The sequence below is a fragment of the Kogia breviceps genome, chromosome 15 (assembly GCF_026419965.1).
Source record: "Kogia breviceps isolate mKogBre1 chromosome 15, mKogBre1 haplotype 1, whole genome shotgun sequence".
Classification (NCBI taxonomy): Eukaryota; Metazoa; Chordata; class Mammalia; order Artiodactyla; family Physeteridae; genus Kogia; species Kogia breviceps.
In genome coordinates this window covers 89289476-89303059 of record NC_081324.1, presented here as the reverse complement: position 1 = coordinate 89303059, position 13584 = coordinate 89289476, and positions in this window count along the sequence as shown.

Sequence of the window (13584 nt, the reverse complement as noted above, 5' to 3'; positions counted from 1 at the left end):
TGGGAATAGACGTGAGCTGCAAACCCAGGCTTTCTTGATCCAGGGCCCATGCTACCAAACACACATTGGTTTATTGAGCACCAACCGTGTGCCGGGCCCTAGGGCAGGCGCAGGTGCTTTACCTGGACCATCGTTGTCACCCTACAGCTGCCCGGTCAGGGGATGGCATCTTCTGACCCATGAAGAAGCTGAGTGGAGGCCAGCTGGAGGCCTGGCCCTCCACGCAGGATGTGGTCAGTGCAGACGTGGAATCCACATGCCACCTGGACTCTGAAACAGAAGTCACGCCCCAGGGCCTGTCAGGTCACATCCAACTCACAGACACATTTTGATTGGCCCACAGGATGCTTCTAAAAATGGGATCTTCAGCCCCAGATCCAGGCTTGCAGCTTCTCTCGAAGGGCCAGACGTGGGCGTGCTGGTCGTTGCTACAGGGTGACGGTCAGCTGGTGCTGCGTGTGGAGCGGCTGCCCGCGCACGGGGGCTCCCGGTCTGACGTGTCCCACTTGCTGTTGCGTCACAACTGGCTCTTCGCCGCCCCGCCGCTCCTTTCGCTTTCTCGTGCGGCCTCAGCTTTGGTGGCCCGCCTGGGAGGATGCCACAGCCAAATGAGAAGAGCATGGTGGTGTGCGGGTGTACACAGGTGTGTTCAGGTACATGTGCAGGTGTGCGTGCGGGTGTGTGCAGGCGTGCTGGGTCCAGGACCAGGAATCCAGGCACGTTGGCTTGTCTTACCCTAGACTCCCGAGGCCCGAGGTCTAGTGTGGGAGATCTGCTGATGCCTTATGAGCACCTGCCCAGGAAGCAGATGGGACTTTTCCCCAATTCTCGGCCACGCCTCTCTGCGTCTCTTCTGGCCCAGCTAGGGCTGAGGGCCTGGGCCCGGGGGGCATGTTCTCACACTGCCACCTGGTGGGCTCTGCCCCGAGCGCAGGGACGTTCCGGCCCACCCAGGCTGGCCCCAGCACACCTGGGGCTCTTCCAGGCCAGGATGCAGACTCAGCGGTGGTCCCTGCCCAGAGCCCTGCTGGCAGGGGCATGTCTCACGGGTCACAAGACTTGGCCTGGCCCAGACGCCTCAGCCCCCAGCTTCCTTCACCTTCTGCTCCATCCTCTACTGGGCACCGTCATCCGGGAGCTTTGGGAAGGCTTTGGAGACTGAAGAAGGGCGGGACCCTCTGGAACACCAGGGCTAGAAGCACCCAGACCCTCTGCCTGAAACAATGAAAAAGTGCCGCGGACGGGAGGATGCTTCCAGGAAGCCTACGTCCCTGCAGCTGCCCCATTGAAGCCGCCACAGCCCAGGGAGGACTCCCTCCGCTCCAGGCAGCTCCCTCCGTCCCCTGGTGGGTGCCTGGGCTGACTCCTCATCTAGGGTGCAGGGGTTACCCAGCCAGCGTGGGACAGGGCGCTGGCAGGACAGGCTGAGGTGGTGACTGGGCTTGTGTCCTTGAAGAGGTGGGAGTGGTGTCAGCTGCCCCCGACCCCAGCACCGTTTGGCTGGGCTGCCTTTCGAGCGTGGTCTGCTAAGGTGCCGCCCAGTGCATGCTGGCCCCTGATCCGTGCTGGGCCCACGCCCACTTCCGGCTGAGAGAAGGCCCTGCCTCTCAGCCTGCTCCTGTCCAACCCCACATGTCCTCCTGATTCATTCATTCATTCACCCACCCACTCATTCATCCGGGCCCTCCCCGGATCAGGGAGAATGCCTGCGCAAGGCCAGTAAGCTTCTGGGACATCCATCCTGGGGAGGGAGCCGGGCACTGGGCGAGGAAATTCACTACAGGTTAAATTTAGGAAGAGACGAGTGCCCTGAGCTGGGCTGTAGAGTGACGGTGGGGCGCTTCAGGCAGGCGTCCAGGAGGAAGAACCAGCGAGCTGAGACCTGCGGAGGGGCACCCGGGGGTGTGAAAGGGGGGGATGGGAATCGCCCAGCCAGCACGAAGGCCCCGACGCAGAGGCCGGCATTGTTGATGCAGAGGACGGGAGGTGTGTGGTCAGGGAAGTGGGGAGATGCAGCTGCGGAAGCCCCTGGAGGTCCCCTTCCCTGCGAGAGCCCTCAGAGACCGAGTTCTGGGGCAGGATTGTTTTCTCCGGCCTCGGGAAGCCGGCCTTAAAACTGCATCCCAGGGCTTCCCTGGTGGCGCAGTGTTTGAGAATCCGCCTGCCGATGCAGGGGACACGGGTTCGTGCCCCGGTCCGGGAAGATCCCACATACCGCGGAGCAGCTGGGCCCGTGAGCCATGGCCACTGAGCCTGTGCATCCGGAGCCTGTGCTCCGCAACGGGAGAGGCCACAACAGTGAGAGGCCCGCATACCACAAAAAAACCCACAAAAAACAAAAAACAAAAAACAAAAAAAAACACTGCATCCCCAGAGAACGGAGACTGAGGTCTTCCTGGGGGAGGTGCTGAGCACCCCCTCCGCTGGCCGGGTCCTCGCCAGAGGTCATCAGTTCAGGGAACCTTGAGAACCGAAAGGTGCGCTAGGCAAAGCCAGAACTGGCTGAGATGACTCCCCGTCGTCCGTCTGCATTTTTTCCCACGTAAATTCTTCTTTGCGGTTCACGCGCGCTCATGACACGGCCACAGATCCCTTCTTGGCCTCAGGCAGAGCGGGATAAACTGTAAGGATGAATCCACAAGGCACGTAATCCAGTCTCAGACCTGGTGCTCAGCCCCACACCGTTGCCCTGGGCAACCACTGGATGGGGGAAGCTGTCTGTAACCTTAAAAACTGAATACTGGGCCTCCCCTTGAGGCTTCAGTCTTAAAGCAGATTAAGTGGGAGGGTTAGCTGGCTTAGGGCCTCAGGGGGGGCCTCTGAGGCACCTGCAGCTCCCTTTTCACACAGCGATTCACTCACTTAGTAACTGGGAGATGTGAGCCGGTGGGGTGATTGGAGCTGGGGCGTGGGTGGGCATCTGCTCTCAGGGGGCTTTGGGACTTGGGGTTTCCCACACTTTCTTCTCACTTCCTTCTGCTGGGAGGAGGGTCGCAGAGTATGGGAGGGACCCCTGTCCACAGTAGGTCCCGGTTAGTCCCACCTTAGGTCAGGACAACCCCTTCAAGCGGAAAGGCAATCAGACCCAAATGCCTCTCTTGGTCTCACAGCCCAAAGATCACTTTCAGCACCTTCAGAAAGTGGCCAAATCTGGCCACTTCCTACCACCTTCACTGCTCCGTGCTGCTGCCATCCAGGTCTGCTTGACTCCTGCCCCCCGTGCGGGCTTCCAGCTGATCCAGGAGCCTCACCTGATGCTGGTCACACCCCGGGGTATCCCTGCCCCTGGAGTGTGGGTGGGGCCTGTGACTCGCCTCCAACGAACAGAAAGTGGCCGAAGTGATGGGAGGTCCCTCCTAAGTGGGGTTGTAGAAAGACTCTGGCTTCCACCTTCCCCCTCTCTCTTGCTCTTGCTTCTCAGTCTGATGAAGTCAGCGGCTGCCACGTGGAGAGCAGCCCTGTGGAGAGGGCCACGTGACGAGAGACCAAGGATGGCCCCGCTGAAAGCCAGCCAGGAGCTGAGCCCTCGGAGGACTGGTCCTGCTGAGAGGCTGTGAGTGAGCCTGAAAGTGGACCCTTCCCCAGTGAAGCCTTCGGGTTAGACCTCAGCCCACCAACACCCAGCTGCAGCCTGCCAGGAACCCTGAGCTGGGGAGCCCGCTAAGCCATGCCAGGTTCCTGACCTGAGAAAATGGGAGGGCGTGAACTCGAGTTGTTTTAAGCTGCTGATTCTGGAGTCGACTGTTACGCAGCCACAAATAACTGGTACATGCCCCAGCCCCTGCTCTCAGCCAGCAGCCAGACTGCTCACATCACTTGTCTGCACATGGTCCCCAGGGCCCCGCTCAGACTCCAAGCAATGGCCTGAGTCCTTGCAGCAGCCCACAGGCCCCGCCTCATTCATCACCCCTCGATCTGAGCTCTCCTCCACCTTGCTCCCTCTCCTCCAGCCCCGTGCATGTTGTGTTCTTCTTGGACTGTCCAAGCTGCCTCAGGGCCTTTGCACTGGCTGTCTCGTCTGCCTGGGATGCCTTTCCCTGAGTTATGCGACTAGGTCACCCTCTCACTTTTCGCACGACCACCTACTGAAACGTACCCCCTCCCACTGCCCTGTCCCTTCCTGCGTATTTGTCAGCAGCATTCGGCACCCTGTTTCCTGGCTCCCCCTCTCGCTGCTAGGATGTGCACGCCATGAGAGCAGGGGTTCCTCTGTGTGTGCCTGTGTTTTCTCCCCTGCAGCATCCCTACGGTCTAGATCAAAGTCTGACACAGAGCAGATCCTCAGTAAGTCTTTGTTGAATAAATGAATGAACAAAGGGAGCAGAGGGCGAATCCAGCAGAAAAATCGCCCTGTTGTGCTCAGCCACATGAGGTGCTCCCCACGTACTTACTGAGTAGATCCGTCCCACGGGGTACAGGTGAGGATGTGAAACTCTGAGCCCATCAGAAGAAACTCAATCCTCAGGCTGGCACTACCTACATCGGTTCCGATAATGCTCTGATGAAGAAAGGCGGGCCTCAGAGCCCCAGCTCGCGGCGCCGGGAACCCCCAGAGCCCTCCGACCGCTGGGCTGGCGGCAGCCGGCCGAGCTGTGCGGGGGCCTCCATCGTTTTCTTTCCCTTTGCCGCGTGCTGTGCAACAACACTCCAATCCTCTCCTCCCAATTTTCTTCTTAAAGATCGCAAGAAACATTTTTTAACTGCACAAGTTTACGCCTGAATCCATTCTTGTAAAAAATTCTATAGCAGCGAGTAACTACCCACGCAACCCCCCTCCCGATGTGTGCTAGGAAACTGCAGGCACCATCGGGAGATGAGAAGGGACCGCAGGCCGGGCGGCAGAGGCCGCGAGCGGCCACCCTGTCGCCATGTCCCCTTTCCCCGCCCACAGTCACGGCCGGATGGGCGGGCAGAGTGTCCCTCAGCCTGGGCCCCTGAGTGAGTTCAAGGCGCAGGTGGCCTGAGGACCTGGGAGGGTAGTGACGTGAGAAGTGGGTCTTCGTCACTTTCCACCCCTGAGGACCGGGGATCGTTTGGAAGGTGCAGCAGAACCTAACCAACCCTGACTAGTACTGAAAGCGACACCCAGAGACGGTGCTGCTGTAACAGAAAGTACACACTGGGAAGCGTGTGGCACTGGCTTAGCCCGAAGATGGAGAGAAAGCTCCACGCTCTGTGGTAGGAAGTGTTTGGTCGGACGTGACTGCAGAGACTTGGACCTCAGACCGTGAACCTAGTGAAACCGTAGCTCCGGGGCGAGAGGCTGTTAGAGGTATCTGGTGGCAGCTGTCGGCTGCCAAGCCCAGAGGAGAATTGGCCAGCTTGTAGCAGGAGTGAAAGTGAAAAAAGGGCTTCCACCAAGTTGGAGAAGCTGCCTGAATTTAAGACCCCCCCCAACTTAAACTCAATTAAAACACAGATATGACAAGAGCCAAGTTAAGGGTGTGGCATCGTGGCCTCTGTTAAAATCTCCCTGTGGCTAAAGGCGCGTCAGACAAGCCTTCTGGATACGGTGCGGGGGCAGGGAACGTGGCCACCCGCTGACAGACGAGGGCGTGGAACCCGGCCATGCAAACCTGGGGGCGTTGGCAAAAGAACTGTGGGTGCTGTTGGCATCAGAGCTGACCAGGATTAGAAATAAGACACCTGCTAAGGTTCCGAGACAGCTGTGATGACAAAACAAGACCCGTTTAGGAGAAAAGAGGAATCAGTACGTTTGAGACAAACTTCCACTAACCGCCTGCGAGCAGAGAACAGGCTGAGAAAACAGCTGTTCCTGGGAGGCGTCCGCCCGAATCCCACATCACACTGGCCAAGAGGACAGAGGCAAGTCCGGAGGTTCCCAGCGGGCAGAGCTGGGGGGCTGCTTCCAGGTAGGATGGGAATCTGGCCAGCAGGAAGAAACAGGCACGCTGCAGGGGCTCCGAGTGTCCGCCAGGAGGGAGGGCTCCTCTTCTACAGCAGCTGCACCTCCCTCCTTCCTCCGCTTACGGTGGTTTTCCTGGCTCTGTTCCATGCAAGACTGAGTGTGTGGAAGGAGAGGATTTATCTGTCTAGTTTTGGGGTCTTCAGATGCAGTGGGGCCCCATGTGGACAGGGTACAAAGGTACGAACGCCCCGGGCTTCGCCCAGAGGTCCTGGTTTTATGTGGCTGGAATTTTGGGGTCGTCTTGCTTGGGGAGATGAGGGAGAATAGAATTAGCTGGCCCGGAGTCATTTGGGCTGTTCGCCAATCATTTGGCCTCCTTTTCTAGACACCTGGGGAGATTATGCTTCTCTGCTCCCTTGTAGTCTGGCCTGGTCATATGACCTGCTTTGGACAATGAAACGTGAGCATTTGTTTTTTAAAAATTTTTTTAAAATTTATTTATTTATTTATTTTTGGCTGCATTGGGTCCTTCGCTGGTGCGCGCAGGCTTTCTCTAGTTGCGCGAGCAGGGGCTTCTCTTCGTTGCGGTGCGCGGGCTTCTCATTGTGGTGGCTTCTCTTGTGGAGCACGGGCCCTAGGTGCACGAGCTTCAGTAGTTGTGGCACGCAGGCTCAGCAGTTGTGGCTCACGGGCTCTAGAGAGCAGACTCAGTAGTTGTGGCACACGGGCTTAGTTGCTCCGTGGCACGTGGGATCTTCCCGGACCAGGGCTTGAACCCCTGTCCCCTGTATTGGCAGGCAGATTCTTAAACACCGCGCCACCAGGGAAGCCCCAGGTGAGCATTTAAAGGTCAGTTTACGGCGTTTCCTAGTTCCTGCTTTGGTGATTGTGGAAGCTTGTGTCAGCCTGGTTTCCTGGTGCCATGTGATTACCCAGAGCAAAGGGCCCTGCTAACCCACATTGGACCCATAGCATGAGCGAGAGGTGTACCTTTGATGTGTTCAGCCGCTGGTGTGGAGAGTGTTTGTTACACGGCAGACCCTGTTGCAGCCTGACTGATACACTCCCCCAAACACGCCTAGGCAGCTGTCTCTCTGCTCCTCGTTCGGAGGGAGTGGGCACACAGGTCTGCTTCTCAGTGAGGTTCAAAGCACCTTACTTCTAGAGCATCCGAGAGAATGAAAAGAAAGGCTCCAGGGGTGCTCTGTGTGGTGTGGACGAGGCTGGGTGGAGGCACAGCTCTGGCTGTGGGGGGCAAGGGGTCTGGAGGACTGGGATTATGAGGGTCCCAGGGCTCCGTCACGAGGGAGGGGCAGGTCTGAGCCCTCTCATGAGCGTGTCCTGGGCTGAGGCTGGTGGACGCACAGTGAATCTTGCCCTCCCCACCCTCAGCTGGGGGACCCCACAGTTCATCAGTTGCCCGGGGCGACGGACCCAGAGCCGTCCTCAGTAGCCCGCAGAGTTCCCGAGGGACCACAGACACGGAGAAGTCGCCGGGAGCCTCCGCTTTGCTGAGCTTTGAGATGCTCTGATTAAATTCCACCCAGCATGCATCGTGCTCATCGTGTCGCTAATAATCATGATGCCGTCTTACGTACCTCCCCGCGGAAGACGCCTGTTCCCCGGATGGAGCGTGGGTCTATTCACACGCAATTTCCGTACGTCTCTAAAGATTTTACCCCTTTACCAGCTCTTGGTACAGACACCAGGAGACACTTACATCTGACGGAGCGTAAGTCAAATTCCCTCTGCACTCAGTTTTCTCCGCTGGCAGAATCAGTTTCAGTGTGTCAGGATTTTATCCCAAAGTCTATTCACACCCGTCTCTTTCCCTCCATGTCCCGGCTCTGTCTCTCTCAAGAGTCTCCCCCCTTTCAGGAACTCAATCCTGCAGAAAAAGATGCCTTGCTGATACAAAGTAACAGCCTTTATCTCTTTACAATGGAATCCAATTAGGCGTGAAGGAGACACGATTAGGCCTGGGCCTGGAGGTCGTGTCCTGGGATGCTGCCTGCCTGAGGCCATCTCACCCACCTCTCAGGGTCTGCCCTGGGCCCTTTCTCCCTGCACCCTGCTGGGGTATGGTGGGAGGTGCTCTTTCCAGTGTCTTTTCTGGGGTCAGGAGTGTCCAAGTCCTGTGAGTTAGCCCAGTTAGATCCAGGTGAATTCTTCTCCCTGGTGGGTTGAAGCTTCTGCTGCCGAAACCTCGAGGCACACAGCTATGTCTGAGCGTATGCACACATTCATCATTAATGCACACTCACCCCTGAGATGTAAATATACTGTTATTCCCGTCTTGCAGGTGGGAAACAGACACAGAGAGGGTAACTCATCCAGGACGACACAGCTATTAGGGGAACCACTGACCGAAACCCCCCCGCCCTGGCCAGGCACGATAGTAACCACTCGCGTGAGTTATCTTACAGCAGGGGTCCCGGTAAGGAGCACCGAACTAACAGGCTTCCCCCAACCGGAAGAATTTCGGAAAGGCCCAAAGGAGACGGGAAACGCCAGTCCGTGTGTCCTACCAACCTCCCAGAATCCTTTTCGCTGGAATCCGTCCTGGCCGAGCGATGCGCGCGCCACCAGCAAGGACCCTGGGTCAGAGCGATCGGCCGGAGACGACCCGGAAACGAAGCCCATCCCCAGAAAACCCGAGACGGCGAGCCGCGTGGCAGAGCCGCCCTCCGCCCGGGCGCCCCTTCCCAGCAAAGTCTCGCGCTCCGTCAGCACGTGCGTCTCCTGGGACAGTTCATGTCCGCGTGTTCGACAAGAGCCCGCTCTCGGGCCCTGGAAGGGGTCCCCCTTCCTGCACCACAGCTGGCGAGTGGCTGAGCAGGCAGTGCTCAAGCAGAGCAATTCAGACTCTTTCCCGCGAGTCTTTGTCCAAGTCCCCACCCCATCCGGGGGCAGATCACGGTCCCGACTGTACTTCTGTCCCATCTTCTGCTAACAGCCCCGGTGTCTCCATTTAGAATCACCTCCGCCTCCTGAGCCCAAATGTCCCTGGGCCTGGACACACCCCCTGTCCGGCTCTGCTGACCGGCTCCTGCCCCAGGCCTGGTGACAGCACTCTCCTGAGAGCTGTGACTGGGGCAGAACAAGCCTGTGATCGAGCTGCCTGGAGCCCTGGGTGGGGCTGACAAAGGAAGAAAGGCCTGGGGGCAGCAAGCAGGTGGGACTGGGTCAGGACAGCTGCCGGAGGTCACCTGGGGGAGGTCCTGGCTGAGGACTGAGCTGACCATGGGACAAAGAGGGCTGCGGGGGAGAGAGGAGGGCAAGAGGGAGAGAGGAAGAAAGTGGGGAAGGGAGAGAGAGCGGGAGGAGAGAGGCAGAAAGAGAGAGCCGATTATGCTCTGAGGACATTACTTGAACCCTTTCCACTGGCCAAATGAGGCCCGGTCAGCCTGGGCTCACTGCCGCGCCTTTTGGCCCAGGAGAACCCAGGAAGACAAGAGGATTTTTTAAGCTTTAGATTAATTTAATCTCTTTATCATTTGATGATCACTTAGTTCCCTGTGGCTGGGTTTCCTCAGCTATGAAACGACGTTAGTGATGATGGTGATGATGTTGGTGATGGTGATGATGGTGAAGGTGATGATGGTGATGATGATGGTGATGATGATGGTGGTGATGGTGATGGTGGTGATGATGGTGATGATGGTGAAGGTGATGATGGTGATGATGGTGATGGTGGTGATGATGGTGATGGTGATGATGGTGATAGTGATGGTGGTGATGGTGGTGATGATGGTGATGGTGATGGTGATGATGGTGGTGATGGTGATGGTGGTGATGATGGTGATGGTGATGATGGTGATAGTGATGGTGGTGATGATGGTGATGGTGGTGATGATGGTGATGGTGATGATGGTGATAGTGATGGTGGTGATGGTGGTGATGATGGTGATGGTGATGGTGATGATGGTGGTGATGGTGATGGTGATGATGGTGGTGATGGTGCTGGTGATCATGAGACTGTGTGCCCTTAGTCTAGAGTAACAGGATGCTGAGGTGAATTTTCTCTTGTTGTCTTAGAGAAGTAACTAATACCCAAGGATTACAACGAAGGAGCCAAATTCCCCCTATTTGAAAGCACCAAGGAGCTACCAAGAGATGGAACTGGCTCAAGAGTGGCATGCCCCGTCCTACCATCACCATCCCCTGCCCACTGAGTCTGTGTAAAAGGGGTCGGGGAGGGAAGGGGGTCAGGGTCACGGACGTTTGGGGCAGTGCAGGATCCCCTCCCCCAAAGTGAAATCAGAGGGCTCTGAGAGAATATCTTGTGAGAAGTCGTCTCAAGAAGGGAAGGCTGCCATGCATTCCCTGGCTTGATGCTTTCGGAGTGAGGATACCTACCAGGCCACCCAGGTTGTGGCTAGAGAACAGTGTGGTGAGAATGTTCTCACCACATGCCACGTAAAGTTTGGGGACATATATGAATATACTGGATTAAAGATGGCTGCAAAGCCTTTGTACTCCCGTGAAGAGGTAGAGTCTGTTTCTCCTCCCCTTGAATTTGGGCTGGCCCTATGGAGTTTGACCAACGGAATGTGGTATAAGTGATCGCCTAAGCCTAGGTCTTAAGAGATCCACAGCTCCCACCTTCTCTACTTGGGATGCTGGCTGCCATGTAAGAAATTCAACCTGCTGGAGAGGAAGAAAGGCCTTATAGGAAGACTCTGAGCCACATGGACTTTCCAGTCCCAGCTGAGCTCCCAGCTGAATGCAGCCCAGTGAGTGACCCTAATCAATGCCCATGGAGCAAAAGAAGTGTCCAGTTGAGACTTGCCAAATTCCCAATCCATAGGATTGTGAAATAAAATGACTGTTTTAAGCCAGCAAGTTTTAAGGTATTTCTTTTTTTTTTTTTTTTTTTTCTTTTGTGGTATGACGGCCTCTCACTGCTGTGGCCTCTCCCTTGCGGAGCACAGGCTCCGGATGCGCAGGCTCAGCGGCCACGGCTCACGGGCCCAGCCGCTCCGCGGCATGTGGGATCTTCCCGGACCGGGGCACGAACCCGTGTCCCCTGCACTGGCAGGCGGACTCTCAACCACTGCGCCACCAGGGAAGCCCTAAGGTATTTCTTATAGAGCAATGAATAACTGCAGCAGTAGACAGAGACCAGAGCTCTTTTCTGGTCTGGAGTTGCCCAAAGGAAGCCCTGTACCATCAGAGCTCGGAGGAACCGTGACACACACATGTCTCAGGCCTTGGGAGGTTGGGGCTGGGGAACCCTGTGGCTCCTGTGAAGGGTCCACTCAGGTTAGAGGTGGGACAGGGGCCAAGAGGCTGCCCCTCTGTGGCGGACTGTGCTGTTCTGGAATCTTCTGTGCTCCTTCCCGCGAGAGGATGCCACGCCCCACCATGGACATCAGGTTTAGCTGCTGGACTTGCTGTGGTTATTGAAAAGTGAGGAGGAGGAGCCTTTAAAGAATTAAAGGCCGTGAGAAGGAGGTCAGTTGAGTCCACAGCCGCCTCCTAATAGTGTGACTGAGTCCAGGCTTGCCCTGCGCACCGCACGACAGGCCAACGAATCGGAGTCGACGTGCTGAGGCAGGGAACACGACTTCATTCGGAAAGCCGGCCGACTGAGAAGATGGCAGACTCGTGTCTCCGAAAAACCATCTTATCTGGGCCTGGATGCCAGTTTCTTTTATAGAAACCGAGAGGGAGAGGCGGTGAGGAAGTGAAGTAAAAGGGCCATCGGTCTTGCAAAACCTCTCCTGGAGTGGCCAGCCTCCGGGAGGGCATGTGCTAGTTTCTTTTTTCTTGCAGCCGTCCACGGGCGGGCAGGGTTCCGCTGAGGCAGGCCGCTGTGTATGATCACGGTCGCTATCAAAAGCAACGAGAAGCAAAAGTTAAAGTCATAGAAATAGATCGAGCATGCAGTCTGGTTTAGCTCTTCCCTATTACAATAGCACATAGATATTGTTTTCAAAAGAGAAAAATGAAATAAAGAGAAGCAGAGACACTCAGACAGAGGCCCTGATGTTTTTGCCTCTCGTACAGGACGCAGACGACCCCTCCCTTGGCTTTTGTTTATTCGTGTGTTTGTTGAAGCAGTTTGAGTTGAGTTTCTGTCAGTTCTAACCAATCCAAATCCCTACCAGCCAACCTTTGGGTTTTTGCACGGCCGCCAAATGCCGGAGGCTCACGGAGCCTGGACCACGGGTCAGTGACAGTGTTAACGGCAGACCCGCAGGGCCAAGCACGGGCTGAGAGCACCGCACGCACCCCCTTGTGGAGCCCAGGCACCGTGGGTGCCGTGGCTCGTCCTCTGTGCTTAGACGAGCAAACAGGTACACGGCTAGAGAGAGGGGGAGCCCAGGCATATTCTGTCCCAGGCGGCTCCCCTCCCCGCCCCCCTCGCGGCAGCTCCGCTTACGGGAAGGGAGACGATTGGTTCATCTGAGAGCAAGAGTGAGGAAGGGACTAAACCGGGCATGTCCAGGTTAGGGACGGGGTTCGGAGCTCTGGGTGGAAGCCAGGTGGAATGCAGACCCCAGCTGCCTCGGTCGCGTGGAAGGTTTTCCATTTTTTCCCAAGAGAAGTTACGCTTTATCTCCCCTTTTTCGGGGGAAACTCTTGTTTTCAAAACGGTAACAGTTTGGTATCTGCGCCCACCCGGTACCCCTCCCGTGGTTCACTAGGCTCTGAACCTACAAACAGAAAAAGGATTTGCAGTGGATTAGCGTTTACACTTTAAATATGAGGAACCACCCAGTTTCTTTTAAAGTGTTGGTTCTACCTTACGGCAGACTAGTTTTCCTCCCAGATGCCAGCATCTCATTTTCCTCTTTTCTTTTGAATACAGTTATGTTACCCAGATCGTTCTTTGTTCCTTTCCATAAGCTGATACGAGGGTTTTGTTGCCTGCTGGCGGCACACTTTACCTAGCAGGTCCCCGTTTGCCATATGGTGTAGATTCTGCTTAAAGTAACTTCTATTTTGCCTGAGCATTTGCATGACTGTTAGCGCTTTGAAGTCAACATCTGTTCCTCTGTGTGTGTGCGGGCGCGTGCGCACGTGTGGATGTGTGTGTGCAGGTGGGGCGGGGTGCCGGTGGGGCGGGGTGGGGGGCTCCTGGTGGGACTTGAACGCAGGGTCACCGAGGCTGTTCACAGAGCCTGGAGAGAGAGGTGTTACCTGCGTGCCTGTCTGCGCATCACGTCTTCCCTTAAATAGCAGCGGACAGAGAGGCTCAGGTAGAGAAGACCAGCGCAGCCGTTTAGCTGCAACACCCTAATTATCCGGCCCGAGCTCCCGAGGTGGTCTCACGAGTCTTGCTGCTTAGGATTTGGCCGGAGCCAAACAGACGGGTGGTTGCTTAGGAGTCCTGGTTGTGCTCTCCTCGCTGGGCCTGTTCATTTCCTCCTTCGTGTGTGTTTAGAGACAAGCTGAACCCCAAAGGACCTCCCTGGTGAAGGCAAGTGCCCAGGTGTGCTCCACCCAGAACAAAGTCCAGCCTATGCCGCAGCCTCGCCCTGGGAGTGTTTGGAAAACCTGTGAGTCTGGGAGGGGAACAGCCAGGAGTGGTTGAGGTGGGTCTGGGGGCCCCGACGCCTGGGATGTTCAGCCTCCCACGAAGAGGCTGTTCATCACTGGGCCCGTTACAGAACCAAACTTGGGTTTGCTCGCTGGTGCGCGGTAAAGCCAATCTGCTGACACCAGGCTGTGGCGAAGGACAGGGCTGTGTTTACTGCAGACGCCCA